Source organism: Macadamia integrifolia, chromosome 7 (genome assembly GCF_013358625.1).
Source record: "Macadamia integrifolia cultivar HAES 741 chromosome 7, SCU_Mint_v3, whole genome shotgun sequence".
Classification (NCBI taxonomy): domain Eukaryota; kingdom Viridiplantae; phylum Streptophyta; class Magnoliopsida; order Proteales; family Proteaceae; genus Macadamia; species Macadamia integrifolia.
This window is the reverse complement of record NC_056563.1, coordinates 32448882-32459857: the sequence shown is the minus strand read 5'-3', so window position 1 is coordinate 32459857 and position 10976 is coordinate 32448882.

Below are 10976 nucleotides of genomic sequence, written 5' to 3'. Positions count from 1 at the left end.
GTTCGAGCATGGATGTGAGACGTTGGTTCTCTCTCCTTTCCTCCCTGCTCTCCTCTCTGTATCGCGAACAATCGGGAACGATCGTTTCAAATAATATAATTTGAAACGAAACATGGGCGATAGAACACCTTTCCCTCGTTTCGACAAATCGACCCATTTTCGTTTTTTTTGACACTGACAGTTTCAAAAAAACTGAAACGCGACCCAATCGACCCAAACGGTTTTCAACGTTTTTTTATTCTATTAACACGAAAAAACGCTAGAAACGTTTTTTTTAAACTATACCAAACGGCTCCTTAATCTTTTGAAAATCTGGAATTTCGAAACTCTGGCTCTGAGTCACCACCTGGCTAAATTGAAACCCAAAAGGGTTTTGATCTTGAGTTGTTGACCTTTTATTTTTTTATTAGAGAGAGGGGGAGTAGGGGAGGGAGTTTTGACTTTTTGGTATGAATGGTATAAACCATTTTCAAGTTACTCTTTGATCAGTGAAAGAAAAGTAGTGTGGATAGTTGTTTTAAAGAATTTTTTCCCTGTTTCTTACATTAAAGCAAAATTTTCGAAAACAACATTAGAGCGCATCAATGAAGTGAGATAAAATATTATTATATATAAAAGAAGGTAAGGAGATCATTTCATGTGAATAAGAGAGATAAACACATATATGCTAACGTAGCCTACCTAACAGCTCAAATAACTTATTCAAAATAAATAAATAATTATAGATTCGATGCACAAATCTTATCTATTGAATGATAGAAAACGTGATTTTATTTGCCACGTTAAAGGATCATAATCTAACTTTATGGCTTAACTTGTTTTTTTTAATAGTCATTTATATTTGAAAAAATCTATTATCAAATATTTATAAACTAAAGCTTCTCACACAAGTGGAAAAAATGGGACCTACAAACTCTAAGAAAAGAAATTTTACCATAATATAAAAAATAAAATAAAAAAATAAAAAAAAGAAGAAGAAGAAGAAGATGAATAAACATCACATTTGAACTTCCACGTGGTAGAGATAACCAATGTAGCTACATTTTGATGCGACATCACTAGATAAGCATCCACTTTCTTTTGTAATGTTTTTACATTGAAGAAAGTGAAGTGTCTTAGGAAATTTGCCCTTTGGAACCATATTGAGAGTTCCTTTAGTCATACCGACCATTGTTGGATGGGAAAGTTCTCCACCTCTCACCCTTTTGCATTAGGGTCATATCCCAAGTTTTAGGTCTCATCTTTACCATATGTTTTACTTTATAATTATATTTTTGTAATCCTGTTTGGTTGTGAGAAAAATTAAAGAAAAAAATAAATTTTTGTGATCATTGCCTCATTGAAGGAATCCTTGGCACAATGACATATAAATCTTATTTATAGATTTTGACAACGACCCATACTCGAGAAAGAACAATGAAGGCTTAGATTTTTGTTGTGATGCTCTTTACTTGATACACCACAAACAAGTTTTCTCAGTTTTTTTTTTCAAATTCGAATTGTCAAATAAATTTTATTTTATTATTTTTTTTTAGCAATGACATAATCACATTGAATAATTATTACTAAAGTTTTCATTCGGTTTAAAATTTGTTTGTTTCCTTTATATCCAAATGGAATCTATTTTTCTTACAATCAAGAGGAAGTATGTAGTACACGTTCTTAAGTTGAATTAACAATAAACTCCTAAACCATTCGTATCACCATTTTTTAATTATTTAATTGAAACTTCATACCTAGATGTTGGAAAACATGTTGTGGCTAAAACTTTTATAAGTAAATGATGACGACGAGGACAAGAAGCCACCATTTGATATAGAAGCTTCTTTGGCATAGAGTAGGTATGAAAAATCAATCCACTTAGGCTCTCTTTGGTTTGATTTCTATTTGTATTTATTTGACTTATTTATATTTTTATAAGTGTTTGGTATAATTTATATCACTTATTTATATTTCTAATAAATTAGAATAAATCACAAAACACAAATTACTCTCAATGGTAAATAAGTAACTTCAGTATGTATTATACTTTTGCAATAAAAAACCCTAAATCTTATCATCTCTTTTGATCGAAGCTCAAAGCTTAAGATGAAAACTGAAACTTATTTTCTCATCATATAATCTATTTTATAAATAGTAACCAAACGAATACTATTTATGGTCCATAATTTATTGTCACAAATAATTTTTTAATAAATAATTAATAAATACAAATAGAAACCATACCAAATAGAGCCTTAATTAAGTATCATAAAATTAATAATAAAATATAAACTAAAATTTTTATTTCCCAACAAAGACATAATTTTTCTCCACCTATCATGAAGATAGAATCTCTTAATCCATCTTTATTGAACCTCTTGGCTAGATTGGAATGCATATTCTAAGCATGACCAAAAGGGATGAGAGATAATGATGAACCTCGTATCCAATCATAACGTCACATCACCATTAGTGAAGCGTTATCTCCTGCGTTATCTCCTCACCATAGTTCTAAAACTCAGATCGAATAAATCAATATAGGTTGGATCAGATTCGCATCGGCTTTGATCGATCCAATCTAGATACATAGGAGCGACTCAAGGGGAAAAATATAATAAAAAACTGAATTTTATTAAAAATCAATGATAAATCTATTCGATATTATCCAATCTAGATCGATATTGAATATCAACTTTGACCAATCCCAAGTTTTAGAACCTTGCTCCTCACCCTAGGTGAAGTAAATTTCATCCTTTCGACAATTACATTTTATGTTAATAAAATAAATAATATGACTTTCAATCAAGTATCCCCATTTATATCGGCACATATATCGTGTGTGCTAGCACTCTTGGCATTACTTTGTATTCTCCCAACTTTGAGTGGGAATAAACGATTTAAATAAAAAAAAATCATAAAAAAAGGATGATTAATTTGTTATCTTATGATTTTTTGAAAATTTCACCTTGCATTATTAAATGGATAACTACCGTAAATACATCAAATTAAGTTTCAACTTTACAATAAAATATTATTGATTAAGGAGTTTGAAACTAATAGAGTAGATAAAAAATCAAAACATGACGAAGCGGACTAGGAAAAGCATGGACAAGTTAACTTGTAGTCAAGTGCCCTGCCAAGCTAGCATCAAGAGCTAGGAAGAGAACCGATATGCACTCTTCCCCATCCAGACTTAAAAGTAATGGAGTATAGGAAAAGCCAAAACAACAACAACAAGAAGAAGAAGATGAGGAAAAAGTATGGACAAGCCTCAAGTCAAATGCCCTACCAAACTATAATCAAGAACTAGGAAAGGAACCGATTTGCACCCTTTCCCATCAGACTTGAGAAGTATAGAAATAAAGGGAAAATTCACTTACAAAACTCCTTATAAATCAACATGTGTCATTTTCATTATGTCACATGAATAGATGATATAGTCATTTAGATTATTGACTTGAAGATTAGGTCAAGTTTTTCTCCACCCATCATGAAAGAGAATCCCTTCGCCGTGTAAGATGGAGGCGATGGGATGGATGTCATTATTACAGGAAGGGGTTTTCGGCAGAGTCTAATAGATAGCAAGTTCTATTGTCGGCAAGATTATGGATGAACCTTTCTCCTTTGGAAAAGAGAAATTTTCCCTTACCAAAGTTAGTCATGTGTTAAATTTAAGACTCAAATGTAATCAAATAAATATCAAAAGAAAAGAAAAATAAATCTAGTACCGTACCCCTCCCGCCATATGCGCATGCATGCCTATAGTTTTTACTAGCTACTCTTCCATGGTCCTGGATTTTAGAAGTCATTTTTCTTTTCTAGATAAACTCCATTTGGACTAGAATTTTATGTGGGAACAAGGGATCTTGAGGTCACCCATGACCAATTCATAAAATGTAGAACCTATTTGATGTGACAACCTCGTACATACTTACACCACATTAAGAAAGACTCTTTATACAAGCCTGCTAGAAGAATTTACTTAAAAAACATATTGGGAAACGGATCGCTACAATGTCAAAGTGCAAATTCCTACCAATGAAGGGTTTGAATAATCCAACCCTCCAATAGGATAAGGGTGTCAATTCCAAGTCTGTGTCGATAAGTCTAACTGAGCCCGACACGTTTATGACTCGATATGGACCGGTCCGATTAATAAACATATCGGGCCTAAGCTCAGCCTGTTTATAAATGGTAGTACACGGTGTAAGGAGTAAGCCTGATGGGCCTCCAGATCGGCCTAGCCTGTTTACAAGTCCGACTCGAACCGACACAATCTAGTATGACCGTTTATATAGGTATTTTGATTTTTTGTGATAGAATAGGGTATATATTGATATTTTTATCAAGTATTGACTGTAGTCAAGTGTAATATAATTTCAAAATTGTTGATGATATGATAAAATTATTGGTATATTACTTCGTTTAGGGCTTAGGGCCTGATTAAAGCCCGGAACCCGATCGAGCTCAACAGGATACCAATCGAGACTGACTCATTCTTTAAATAGGTAAATCATGGTCCGAGGACATAGGCCTGCTAGACCCAATCAAGATTGGCCTGGCTCAATCGATTAACACCCCTACAATACGAGGCATCTAATAAGGAGAGGTAGTATAGGACTACAAATGAGAAGTGAGATGATGTGCATAGGAGTCTCCACACTAGTGTTGATGTTTTGTTTTTTTCCATAAATATAATTACATTGAAAATCATAAAGTAAATATTATTATTATTTTTTTACGGATATCTAACCCTATGGCCTGATTAGTCCTCAGGGCTCATATTGGCCCTACAACTATATAGATTGAATTACATTAGGGTTTATTGAGAACCATTCAACTTTTATCAAAGTAGTGAAGAGCACTAAACACACCATATGAATAACTCTAAGAAAATAAGGGAGTCTGAACATAGAATCACACGTTTTTTTGGATGAAAAAATCTTAAAGCCCTTATGTAATAAGAAGATTCAAAAAAACGTGCGTTTGCAATGGATTGATAAATAAAAAACAAAAAACGAAAGAAAAAAAATACAAAAAAGTACAAAAAAAACAAAAAACAAAAAAACAAAAAAACAAAAAAACAAAAAAACAAAAGAAAAACAAAGTTGATAAAGAAACACTGCCTAATGGCTGATGCTAGCAAATTTCCCACAAGTCACGCTCTGTACTTTCCTAGGTAATCTACGACAACCACTGAGTTCCTTGTCAGATTTGGGCTATTAGGTACTTTCGTTGACTGGTTCAAACGTGTACGATGTCTTCTAATGGTACAATTTCTTTGTTCAACTTATGAAATCTTCAAACGAAAGGTATTATTTGCCCCTATATGTACGCTGCAATTAGATGATGACATTTGTTGCTTTCACCGCCATTTAGAGTGTGCGAAGAAAAATATTTATTAAGAGGAAAGAGCAATGTCAACGCCTGACACTACGTACATGCATGTACGTACCGGTGACCTAGGTCGAGAAAATCGGTTCTTTAATTTATCCAAAGTTTTAAATTAAAATAGGCAAATAAGTCGCGGAACGTACGTGTAAACAATGTTTTCAAAACGTTCTTCGTGGATAACCGTGGATTTAACCACAAATCATCTGAACCATTGAAACGTTTCTTTCTCTTTTTATCGAACACCGGCTGTGACGGTGACAACAAGTCATCTCTCTCTCTCTCTCTCTCTCTCTCTCTCTCTCTCTCTCTCTCTCTCTCTCTCTGTGAATCTGCACCCCCTCAAATTTCGACCAAACCTCTCTCTCTCCTCTTGTGAATAGATTTTTGATTGTCCCTGAAAACTTTAGATATGGAAGATCTGATCTTGTAGTTAAGAGATTGTAAGAGTGTGAATGTTCAGATCCTCTCTCAAACAGGTTAGGAGGAATTGTTAGGGCGAAGAAACTGATCTGATTCTTGGTAAGGTCTGAATCTTAAAGGGAACGTGGCAGATCAGGTCTTGAAAGGGAGTCAACTCTGAAACCTCATCTCCACAATTTGTGAATCTTAAAGGGAACTGGCATTGTGTTGTGAAATTAAAAAAATTAGCGAGATGGAGACGGATCGTCTACATAAAAGACGCCAATTCTAGAGAGAAACCATTGATGGAGAGAGAAAAAAAATGTTGCAGAGAGAGCGAGAGAGAGAGAGTGAGAGAGAGAGGGAAACCAACTGTCATTATCCCACTCTTCCTGATTATTTGGAGGGGAAGAAGTTGGGGTAGTTACGCTCACCCATTCTGTGACCATCACAGCAGGTTAAATATAAGAATAACCTGATCTTTCAACCCTAAAAACTGGGAACCGGTTACAATATAAAAAATTATTTGATGGTTTAGATTAATTCTTATTAAATGGACGGTTTATATTTAAAGAAAGTGAAAATAAGATTGCAACACGTACGTGCTGCTACCACTCGCCCATTAAAATATCACTAATGATATCAGTCCCCGAATAATATCAATATGTGAACGGAGCATGTTTACAAGAATGTTCTCATTTATTCTTGGCCCATGAATTTAGAATCTATTAAATGAAGAGAGAGAAAATTGATTTTAAATTCATGGATTAAGGACATACGAGAACATTCTTAAATGTGAACTTGATCCACTCTCAATCAATATCTAACAAATTAATTGTATTAGGTCAAATTAAATAATTTTTCTTTCGATTTTGAAAATATCATTTTTTTTTTCTAAGCCCTTGATACTTAAACTGTTTCAAGTGGAGAAAAACGATAGAGGGAATGGACTTACAACAATATGATCATGGGTAGAGAGTCAAATCAAATTAAATTTGATGAAATTTATATACTATGAATGTATTTTATCTTCATTTTTTTTTTTCATCATTATATCATTTAATCAGTAAAATAACAAAAAAAAAAAAAATCAATAAAAATACCTCTTCATGCCAAATTTATAATATTTTTTTAATAAAAATTATGAATTTTTGAATAAAAGCTAAAAACAATTATCAAACAGTTATGAATATTTACTTTTGCTTCTCTACTCTTTTTTCTAGGGTTTGGCCAATTTTGGCCCATTCCTTATTAATTCCAACTAGAATCTCAAAACAAGAAACCATAATCTGCCCACAAATCTGAAAAGTCAGTCCTTTTGGTGTTAAAAAAGAAAAAAGGGCCAAGTCGTTGGCGTTCTCTCGACGGATGCCAGAGGAGCCAAGGAGTTGACGAACACAGATGAAGAAAGGAACGGGTGAACAATCATAATCTCATAGTGGGAAATGGGTATATGGTTTCGTTCGGAAAAAGAGAAAGCGTCCCTCGTTTACTCCGGAATGTGGATGATGACATCGTTACAGCTTTACTTCTCATTAAGAAAGAAGTTTATCTAAGAAAGCGGCTTAGACTGTTTCGATCGAGCTTAATCTTAATCGATTTTCATCAATTTAAGGTTTTTATTATATTGTTTCTATCTGTTTAAGTAATCAGGTATGTTTAACAATTTTACTTTTTTATGAATTGGTTTTCAACAGATTTGGCCGTCTCTCCCCAAAGTGAAGGATGCTTAAATTATTTTGTTTAACTTTCACTTGAATCGATTTTAGTAAACTCAAATTAGAAAGGAACACTTTATTCCTTTGGGAGATAGATCCTACTTTAGTCACTTTTTAATTTGTTTGGTCGCTCGGTTTTTTATCCATAATCAGGCTTAAGGTAATTGAATTAATTGAGATTTAGATGGACTAATTGACTAATTATTCTATAATCGAGTTAAATAACTTTAAACGGGATAATTGAACTATAATGGTTGGTTATCAATTGGTCATAGTATTAAGTCAATCCTGATCGGTCGACTATCTAGTCATTATCTTGCACCAAGACCGTTCGATTATTAATCAATTGGTGCTTAAGTCCAACACGTTTAGTAATTGATTGAGCATGTATCAGGTTTCAAGCAATCGATTAGGTCAAGCCTACCGATGCAGGCCAACTTTTGAAGTCTAATTCAATCAAATACCCTCTTTTTTATTGGTGTACATCCTATTCGTTTATATCAATCCTCTAAAACATTATTATTCATTTTGTATCAAATTTATTATTATATGCTCTCCCAACTCTGAGTGTGGATTGAGGATTTAGATTAAAAAAAAAAAAAATTGTATGATGTAGATTTGTTGCCTTGGGATCTTTGGAAATATCACCTTGCTTGACCTAGAATAACTATGTTAAAGAATCTAGCTTTCATAACCCTATTGAAAAGTGCCTTCATCCATGGATTCTGGTTCTTTTGATCCTCCTTCCTCGACATGACAGAGAGCTCTTCGTATTTGTGCAATGGTCTAAGAAGGTATCAATTCATGATATCTTGGCGGAGGGGGCTTGGTTCATCCATTGAGATTGATTTTTGTATCAAATCCTAATCCAATTGTTTACACAAAATCAAGAATTTGTAAATTGGCAAGAGATCTTTGTCTAGTCATGTGGTCTCTACATAAGCGCGGGTCAATGAGAACATACTCAGGAAGTCAGAGGCATCAACAGGAATGAGATTTTTTATTTCAGAAGGAGTGAGGCAGAAATTTTGTGCACCATTCTATCTTAGCATGGGGCCACGCGATTAGGTAGCTTTTTTTCCCATTTGTAAAATAATATTTTGATAGAGTCCAGATGTCATAAAGGTGCGGACAACCGACTTCTTGAATGGTTTGTGACTTGTTTGTCTAAGCTTCGCATGAGACTTGAACTTGAGTTCGAGTCCCCTCCCCGCTAGGCACCCCCTTGACTCCCCTGGCTCCCATAAGGTGCCCAATCCCACCCCCCCTTTGAGCCACCCTAGCTCAAAGAAAGATGTCTTAAAGGTTCGCAAATTTTCCTATTGTCACATGGTAACATTCATTTCCTTGCCATAATGCCATGCAATATTTTTTTTCCAAACAGAAGAGGATCTATACTGGAGTGTCAAAAGCTGGCCCGCACTGATAGGCTCGACTCGGACTGATCGGTGCTTCATCTAAACCAATTATCATTTGGCTGTTCTTAGTGTTTGATTATAGCCTGGCCAGTAACTACCGCACCAGGGATTGCCCGTTTATAATCGGATTAATTAGTCTGTTTATATTTGTTCTATAACCGGATTAGTCCATTTAATCCAATGAGTTCAGTAATGGACTGATCCAAATATAAATATATCAATGGCTGGCCTATGGACCCTGATTAACTAAACGGTTGGTAATTTTTTTGGGAAATACATACAATCGACCGGGAAAAGCCAAAGCAAGGCCAACACAACAATTAAAAAGCTAGCCAGTCAGCTAGTCACACCAAAGGAGCGTTAACAGGCGAGTCGTTGGATGGGCGCCAACGAGCAGACACTGAGTCCCACCGGGCGGCCATCCGAGCCGCACACCTAACCACATTAAAACACTGAACGGGTAGTGAGCCCCCCAGGGGCACATCAATCGAGCGATAGACATGTAAGATGCCACCCTCAGTGAGCGGCTCGGTCATCAGGTCACTCAAGCCGTCCGGCTTGGGTACCCAACGCTATCCTTGACGGGAAACACCCGGAGGAGCTCATTGGGCTTAGCACGTGGGTCACAATACACAAATTAGTCTTAGTCCGCTAAGGACTATCGAAGGAAGTAAGGAACCACGAATCCATCCCTTCAAGGAAAGGGTATCCTAGTCAGATCCCCCAGATCACAGCTAATATGCGAGGAGTTCCCATAAACGGTAATATCTTCCATTAAGGGTGTCAATTCCTAATTCGAACCGGTAAAATCGGCCAGACCAAACCGATAACAATACGGATCGAATCAAATCGAAGCTTTATTGGTTCGGTTCGGTTCGGTTTAGAGTATTGTAACCCCAAAACCAAACTGAACCGCTCCGAAAATCAGATGAACCCGAAACCAAATCGAAACAGACTCAAAACCCAGACCGAAATTGAAACCAAACCGGTAAGAAACCAAAACACTCCAAAATTCATTAAAAAAATCAAAATTTGCATAGTTTTGTATACATTTGTATGGAAAGTCGAATCCAAACTGGACCAAAAACCAAAACGAACCCAGTTACAAATCGATTTAAGAAACCGAAGACAAACCAAAACCAAACCACACCGAAACCGAATCCAAACCGAAACCGAAATTTCCTTATTGGTTCGGTTTGGTTTTAGCTTTCCCATACCAAAATCGACTCAAACCGGACTGAAACCGAGCCGGACTGACCGATTGACACCCCTATCTTCCATATTCACTTTTCTACTACAACTCTTACCAAATACAGGCTCCTACCTACAACAGTAGGCTACCAAAGCAAGACTCTCAAACGATGAAGCTACCTTCAATTATAACAACATAAGTACATCTCTTTGCGGAGGACCGATCTTTTTTCATTCATACTGGAACTATCTGTTTGTGAATAATCTGACTTGAGCATTGGAAAGTCTCCTGCCGTATCTACCCTCTTGTGCAGGATACGAAGATGACCTAGGAGCAGTTTCCTAATGCAACAGTAATAGTGCAAGACCTTTAATTGATAGTAGCCAATTAGGCCCAGCTAAAACCGACCGATTGCACCCTTGATCCATATGACCTGGGGAAACTTTCGTGAGATTTAACCTCACAAGTTGAACTCTGGTGATGAGTTTGTTAAGCAGCCTGCTTGTTTGATAAAGCCTAGGCTTGCTTCTTGAGGGTGAGATGGGCTTGGGCCTTGATTATGATATCCCAAACCAATCCTGGGCCCTCGTCAACGTTTTGTTGCTGATCTACTGTCTCCCACTGAAGTCTCGGTGTCTCCCACTGAATCACTCAACAAGGAAGAAGCATAAGATTTCTACCCAAAGAAAAGGAAGAAGCAAAAGATATTTTGCATTTGGACTCGTTAATTGTTTCTGTGAAAAAGTAAAAGCGAGTGGAAATTTCTGAACTGGCCAAGCTCTTTTTAAGAAAAATAGAAATGCCTTTAAGGGAAAGCGTGGACCGTACGCTCTTGTGGGCCTCTGGGCCTTCTGGGTCATTGCTCACTAGTCC